Source organism: Scyliorhinus torazame, chromosome 24 (genome assembly GCF_047496885.1).
Source record: "Scyliorhinus torazame isolate Kashiwa2021f chromosome 24, sScyTor2.1, whole genome shotgun sequence".
Lineage (NCBI taxonomy): Eukaryota > Metazoa > Chordata > Chondrichthyes > Carcharhiniformes > Scyliorhinidae > Scyliorhinus > Scyliorhinus torazame.
Genome location: NC_092730.1, coordinates 33330057 through 33337272, shown reverse-complemented (window position 1 = coordinate 33337272; position 7216 = coordinate 33330057). Strand labels below are relative to the sequence as shown.

Sequence of the window (7216 nt, the reverse complement as noted above, 5' to 3'; positions counted from 1 at the left end):
GGCCTGTTGAACTCCGAATCTAAACTCCATCCTAGTTCCTGAGACACTGAATGAATCATCAGGTCACCCTCAATAAGTGGCCCAACGCGGAGACGCAGGAAATGGATCATCGACGAGAATGGATTCAGACCCGCAGATGGAAAGCACAATGGATTAGCAGCGCATCGCCATCACCCCTCGGCCAACTCGCCATATGACCTGACATCACCAAACCACCTCATGGATATTTAATGTGCACAATAACTAACGGAAGAAGGTCGTCTGTGTGCATTGGTCCAGATGTGCAGCCAGATGTGAAGTGTTGGGAATGTTGTTTCTGTCAGCAAATTACATTTCCATCATATCAGCTGAAGGATTGTTCTGATTGGACTGATGGGAAACACTTCAACACCATGTTAAACATGTTTCTACACATTGTAAATAAAACACCGCGGAAAGACTGAAAGATACAAACATTTGATCGCATCGTGATGAAGATCAGTCAGACGCCTTAAACATCCCGTCAATGTCGGAGTTCTGACGATTCTAATTTGTTATCCAGAGAATCGTTATCCAGAGAATTTATTGGATAAACATATGGATTATTGGATAAACATATGGATGATAATGGCATAGTGTAGGTTAGATGGCTTTTGTTTCGGTGCAACATCGTGGGCCGAAGGGCCTGGACTGCGCTGTATTGTTCTATGTTCTATGTTCTATGTTCTATGAATCCCTGCAGGACATTCGGCCTCTTGAGTCTGCACCGAACTTCCGAAAGATACCGGAGGCACCCGGAGGAAACCTACGCAGACACTGCACAGACAGCTCCCTGGAGCTGTGAAACAACTGTGATAGCCACTGTGCTACCGTGCGGCCTACAGTGCGAGTAGGTTTCGAATCTGTGCGGAGGAACCCCATTTGACTGCAAGTACCAAGCCACAGCCACTCCGCTAACTGAACTACGTTTAACAAGACATTCATTGACAATTTATGCGATATAAACCCAACCTGGAATCACTCCAGGAAGTTATTGCTTTCATGCGATGACGGGTCTCCCAGTCTGTCTGTGAGAAGGGATAGAATCTCCGCGGAAAAAGACCATTGGATTTGGAGTCTGTCATAATATCCACTCATGTATATAATGAGATGCAAACAGTCAGTGATGGACACACAGGATGACCAGTAAGCACAACACAGTGCAGCCAATCACCAAACAGGACACTACCACTATAAAGCCAGAGGGAACTAGGTTTCCCGCTCTCTCTGGACCCAGCCACTGAGACATTCAGAGTCCACGAGCTAGCAAGTGCAAACACCATGCGGTAGCTAGTAAGTCTGATCAGGCTACTACAAGGTCTCCAGTCAGTTCAGTATAGTGTCGACCCACAGCTGAATATGTGTATCAGTTCTATCGTTGAATAAAACAGTGTTGGATTTTCTCCAGTGTTCGAATCTGTTTTTAGCTTCCCTGCATCGAGTGCAGTCCACATTGAGCCTACCTGCCTAACACATCATGGTTCCAGAGTCATACTGATCTTGACGGACCTATCTCGAGTGAATCAGCATTGAACAGGAAGCAGCCATCCGGTGAAATGGAAAACACCAGCCTCCTCCGCAGCTCCGCATCTCCGGCAACCTTGGCGCCAATTGGAAAATCTTCAAGCAAAAGTTCCTCCTGCAGATCGAGGCCTCTGACCTCGAAGCAGCATCGGATGCCAGGAAGATCACATTATTTCTCTCCACCGTGGGGGACCACGCCATCCACATCTACAACTCCCTTACATTCGCTGCCGGCGAAGACAAAACAAAATTCGAAACAGTCCTGCTGAAGTTTGACAGCCACTGCGACACTGAGGTGAATGAGAGCTTTGAATGGTACTTTTTCCAGCAGAGGCTTCAGGGTAAGAATGAAACTTTTCAGTCCTTCGTGACCCATCTCCGCATCCTAGCGCAGTCATGTAACTATGACTCGACGGCAGATTCCATGATCCGGGATCAGATCGTTTTCGGTGTCCACTCCGACTCCCTTCGGCAGCAGCTCCTGAAAGTCAAACAGTTGACCCTCTCAGTTGCTATCGAGACATGCGTTATCCATGAGCATGCTAAGAATCGTTACTCCCACATCAGGGCGGCAGAAACTGCAAAACCGGCCTCCCATGAGGTGGAACGGGTGCAGGCCATTGTTCAAATGCACGGCCTGAGCATCGAGGAGAGTGGTCACTTTGTGCGCTTTTCCTGGGTCCCTGCGCATGTGCGCCACGACCGAGTGGACGACGAGGCCGAAAACATGACTGCACAGGTGCGTACGTCGACCGATCGCACTGCGCATGCACGATGGCGCACGAAATGCCCTGCCGTCGGCGTCATGACATCTCCGAATTGTGGCTCCACCCACTTAAAGCGGAAATGTCCGGCAAAAGGACGCCGGTGTCTACAGTGTGGCAAGCTTGGCCACTATGCAGCCCTTTGCAGATCTGCTCCACCGCTCAGCAGCCAGCGATCCCAGCTGCGGCGCAGAAGTGTCCGCTCAATACAACAAGGCATGCCAGATTCCGATCCCGACAGCCCAACAGACCCTGATGCTGAGTGCGTCAGGTCCCCATACCGGGTGGGCATCATAACTACACATGCGCTGCCTTCCACCACAACGAGAAACGCCTCTCGATCCTCAGTGTGGATCGACGAGTGGTGTACTGTCCACACAAATAATGAAATGAAAACGAAATGAAATGAAATGAGACAAGGCTTGCATCCGATTCAAACTTCACACAGGCGCATCAGCGAACCTCATCTCAAAATCCGGCCTCGACACCATGCGCGCCAGACCAAGCATTCTTCCACCGGCATGCCAGTTCCTTGACTACAATGGCAATGCCATAGCTGCCAGTGGTTCCTGTCAACAAGGGGTATCCAACAAGGCGACACCGCAACACTGTGGTTTGAAATCGTCGGGCCTGATAGAGCGTCCCTGCTCGGTGCTCGAGCTCCTGAACCTGGTTCAGCGAGTCCACGCCACGTCATCATCACCGGCGACGGCCTCGCCAGCAAGTTCCAAGCCTATTTATATTCTCACTCACACCAAACGGAAACAAGTCGCTATTTGTCAGCAGCACACCTGCCTTCTTCATTATAACAGGAAGATCCAATACCTCCTTTTCAATGGAAAAGCGTTGGTCTCAGGACATGAGATTCCAGCTTAAATATGCACAGCAAGACCCCACCGGCAGAAGCCCAGTTCATGACTCGATAATCTGCTTCAGTGACTCTGGTTGGGGAATTAATATTGATCCCAAGAGAAGGGTAAAATTCGTCTTCTCTTGTAAATAGTCTGGCAGGTTGGATTGTTCACATCCCTCCAAGAGGGGCAGTTGGGAACTCGGTTTCTATTGTGATTCATTGCTCGATAAAGTTTATTTCCCTATTGGCCCCCTGTGAGTTATTACTGGATATCGTTCTATATCTATATTGCCCCTCTGTGGGGTACTACTGGATAACGTTTCCTGTGCAGCTTTGACTAAGGGTCACCTGGGCTCGAAACCTTAGCTCATTTCTCTCCCTCCAGATGCTGTCAGATCTGTTGAGACTTTAAAGCATTTTCTCTGTGATTCCCTCTGTGTGAGCTTTACAATTTTGTAATGTGTCATGCTGTCTCTTTCATTCTTGGGACTAATGTCGGTATGAGACTGCAAGAAATTTTCTGATAGGTATTTGCTGCAAAGCAAACAGGGACGTGTGTTATGTTTACTTTTGGCGTGAGGGAGAATGTAAATAGCAGAGAATACCCTCGATTCCTCGACCTCGGGCTAATGACCCAACACGCATCCGCTGCGCACTCTCCTCCTTAAACCAGGAGCTACAACATTACTGCCCTGCGGTAACCACACAATTATTCACTTCCTAATTTTTTACTTTCAACAAGAACAGACGTTTGAGCACACTGATTCTGGTCAGCACAGTTCAGATAATTTACTTTCGTGCGGAATGGTTGTTCTATGGAAGGTGATGTGATTTCTTCTGTGACGTTGTTCTGATGGGAAAGTGGGGAGTGACTGGAATCACCTTTATAAAATGAAGTTCGGGGCAGCAGTTTCATCTCTCTGGGAACTTTGATCACGCTGTTACAGACTTCCTCAAACTTTGCCTCAAGTCCGACCACAAAAAAAGAGCACCGAGCAGAGTGGCGCAGCGGAAGCGTGCTGGGCCCATAACCCAGAGGTCGATGGATCGAAACCATCCTCTGCTATTCGTACTCTCAATCACACCAAACGGATAAAAGTTGCTATTTGTCAGCAGCACATCTGCCTTTTTCTTTATTGGGACCAAAGTTTTGCTTTCAGTCTTATCCACTCTTTGACACCTGTTCTTCAGCAAGCCACAGTACAGTCGAGGTGATTAAGTTGACTTCTCCCAGAACACTCTTCTGCAGCCTCGACTGGATGAACGTTCATCTGATTGGACACTGGAGGGGTTCTTCGGCTACTTGTCTGTGAGAGCAGCACCGGAAGCAGCTGTGGAGAGAGATTGCAGTCGCCAGAATGCAACTCTCCAATTAGATACTTCACGCCCTCAGGTCTTAGACTTTCAAAACCTTCGTCTGAGGAACAGGTAGAGCGGTGTATCGGACCTTGCTGATTAGAGGAAACTGATCAATGCAGCAATGAGAAGCTCCTTAACCACCAGCGGTTTGGACAAGGATGGCACTCAGATACAGGACTCTGGCTGGGGTTCAAAAGTAGGGAAAGCATGTCTTGTTTGAAATGTAATAAAGATGAAGACAGACTTTAAGTGGATTTGTGCACGGATCTTAGTCAACGCATTGGGATAGCCGAGCGGTCTCTTCTGGAGGCGTGGGTTCGAATCCCACTCCTGATGTTGTCTTTTACTCCACGAGGTTAAATTTCTCCAGCAAGATTTTCAACCTCAGGAAGATCCAATACCTCCCTTTCAATGGAAAAGCGTTGGTCTCAGTACATGAGATTCCCGCTTAAATACGCACAGCAAGACCCCACCGGCAAAAGCCCAGCTCATGACTCGACAATCTGCTTCGATGAGTCTGGTTGAGGAATTCTATTGATCCCAAGAGAAGGGTAAAATTCGTCTTCTCTTGTAAATAGTCTGGCAGGTTGGATTGTTCACATCCGTCCAAGAGGGGAAGTTGGGGACTCGGCTTCTATTGTGATTCATTGCTCGATAAAGCTTTATTTCCTTATTGGCCCCCTGTGAGTTATTACTGGATACCGTTATATATCTATATTTCCCCTCTGTGGGGTACGACTGGATAACGTTTCCGGTGCAGCTTTGACTAAGGGTCACCTGGACTCGAAACCTGAGCTCATTTCTCTCCCTCCAGATGCTGTCAGATCTGTTGAGACTTTAAAGCATTTTCTCTGTGATTCCCTATGTGTGAGCTCTACAATGTTGTAATGTGTCATGCTGTCTCTTTCATTCTTGGGACTAATGCCGGGATGAGACTGCAAGAAAGTTTCTGATAGCTATTTGCTGCAAAGCAAACAGGAACGTGTGTTATGTTTACTTTTTGTGTCAGGGAGGATGTAAATAGCAGAGAATAGCCTCGATTCCTCGACCTCGGGCTAATGACCCAACACGCATCCGCTGCGGCACTCTGCTCCTTAAACCAGGAGCTACAACATTACTGCCCTGCGGTAACCACACAATTATTCACTTCCTCATTTTTTTCTTTCAACAAGAACAGACGTTTGAGCACACTGATACTGGTCAGCACAGTTCAGATAATTAAATTTCGTGCGGAATGGTTGTTCTGTGGAAGGTGATGTGATTTCTTCTGTGACGTTGTTCTGATGGGGAAGTGGGGAGTGACTGGAATCACCTTTATAAAATGAAGTTCGGGGCAGCAGTTTCATCTCTCTGGGAACATTGATCATGCAGTTACAGACTTCCTCAAACTTTGCCTCAAGTCCGACCACAAAAATAAAGAGCACCGAGCAGAGTGGCGCAGCGGAAGCGTGCTGGGCCCATAACCCAGAGGTCGATGGATCGAAACCATCCTCTGCTATTCGCACTATCAATCACACCAAACGGAAAAAAGTTGCAATTTATCAGCAGCACATCTGCCTTTTTCTTTATTGGTACCAAAGTTTTGCTTTCAGTCTTATCCACTCTTTGACACCTGTTCTTCAGCTAGCCACAGTACAGTCGAGGTGACTAAGTTGACTTCTCCCAGAACACTCTTCTGCCGCCTCTCCTGGATGAACGTTCACCTGATTGGACAGTGGAGGGGTTCTTCGGCTACTTGTCTGTGAGAGCAGCACCGGAAGCAGCTGTGGAGAGAGATTGCAGTCGCCAGAATGCAACTCTCCAATTAGATACTTCACGCCCTCAGATCTTCGACGTTCAAAACCTTCGCCTGAGGAACACGTCGAGCGGTATATCGGACCTTGCTGATTAGAGGTAACTGATCAATGCAGCAATTAGAAGCTCCTTAACCACCAGCGGTTTGGACAAGGATGGAACTCAGATACAGGACTCTGGCTGGGGTTCAAAAGTAGGGAAAGCATGTCTTGTTTGAAATGTAATAAAGATGAAGACAGACTTTAAGTCGATTTGTGCACGGATCTTAGTTTTTGCATTAACCCATCAGGGTGGCCGAGCGGTCTAAGGCGCTGCGTTCAGGTCGCAGTCTCTTCTGGAGGCGTGGGTTCGAATCCCACTCCTGATATTGTCTTTTACACCACGAGGTTAAATTTCTCCAACAAGATTTTCAACCTCAGGAAGATCCAATACCTCCCTTTCAATGGAAAAGCGTTGGTCCCAGTACATGAGATTCCCGCTTAAATACGCACAGCAAGACCCCACCGGCAAAAGCCCTGCTCATGACTCGACAATCTGCTTCGGTGAGTCTGGTTGAGGAATTCATATTGATCCCAAGAGAAGGGTAAAATTCGTCTTCTCTTGTAAATAGTCTGGCAGGTTGGATTGTTCACATCCGTCCAAGAGGGGAAGTTGGGGACTCGGCTTCTATTGTGATTCATTGCTCGATAAAGCTTTATTTCCTTATTGGCCCCCTGTGAGTTATTACTGGATACCGTTATATATCTATATTTCCCCTCTGTGGGGTACGACTGGATAACGTTTCCGGTGCAGCTTTGACTCAGGGTCACCTGGACACGAAACGTCAGCTCATTTCTCTCCCTCCAGATGCTGTCAGATCTGCTGAGACTTTAAAGCATTTTCTCTGTGGTTCCCTATGTGTGAG

General features: G+C 47.8%; 3 non-coding genes across 3 annotated transcripts; all 3 read left to right on the top strand.

Moving 5' to 3' along the window:
• Positions 1-4153: 4153 nt before the first annotated feature.
• On the top strand, positions 4154-4225 carry trnam-cau (transfer RNA methionine (anticodon CAU)). The gene has a single exon. It is a non-coding gene; the product is annotated as a tRNA-Met (tRNA).
• A 1719-nt stretch (positions 4226-5944) lies between these two features.
• Positions 5945-6016, top strand: trnam-cau (transfer RNA methionine (anticodon CAU)). The gene has a single exon. It is a non-coding gene; the product is annotated as a tRNA-Met (tRNA).
• A 580-nt stretch (positions 6017-6596) lies between these two features.
• Positions 6597-6679, top strand: trnal-cag (transfer RNA leucine (anticodon CAG)). Its single transcript has one exon. It is a non-coding gene; the product is annotated as a tRNA-Leu (tRNA).
• The last annotated feature ends 537 nt before the right edge of the window (positions 6680-7216 follow it).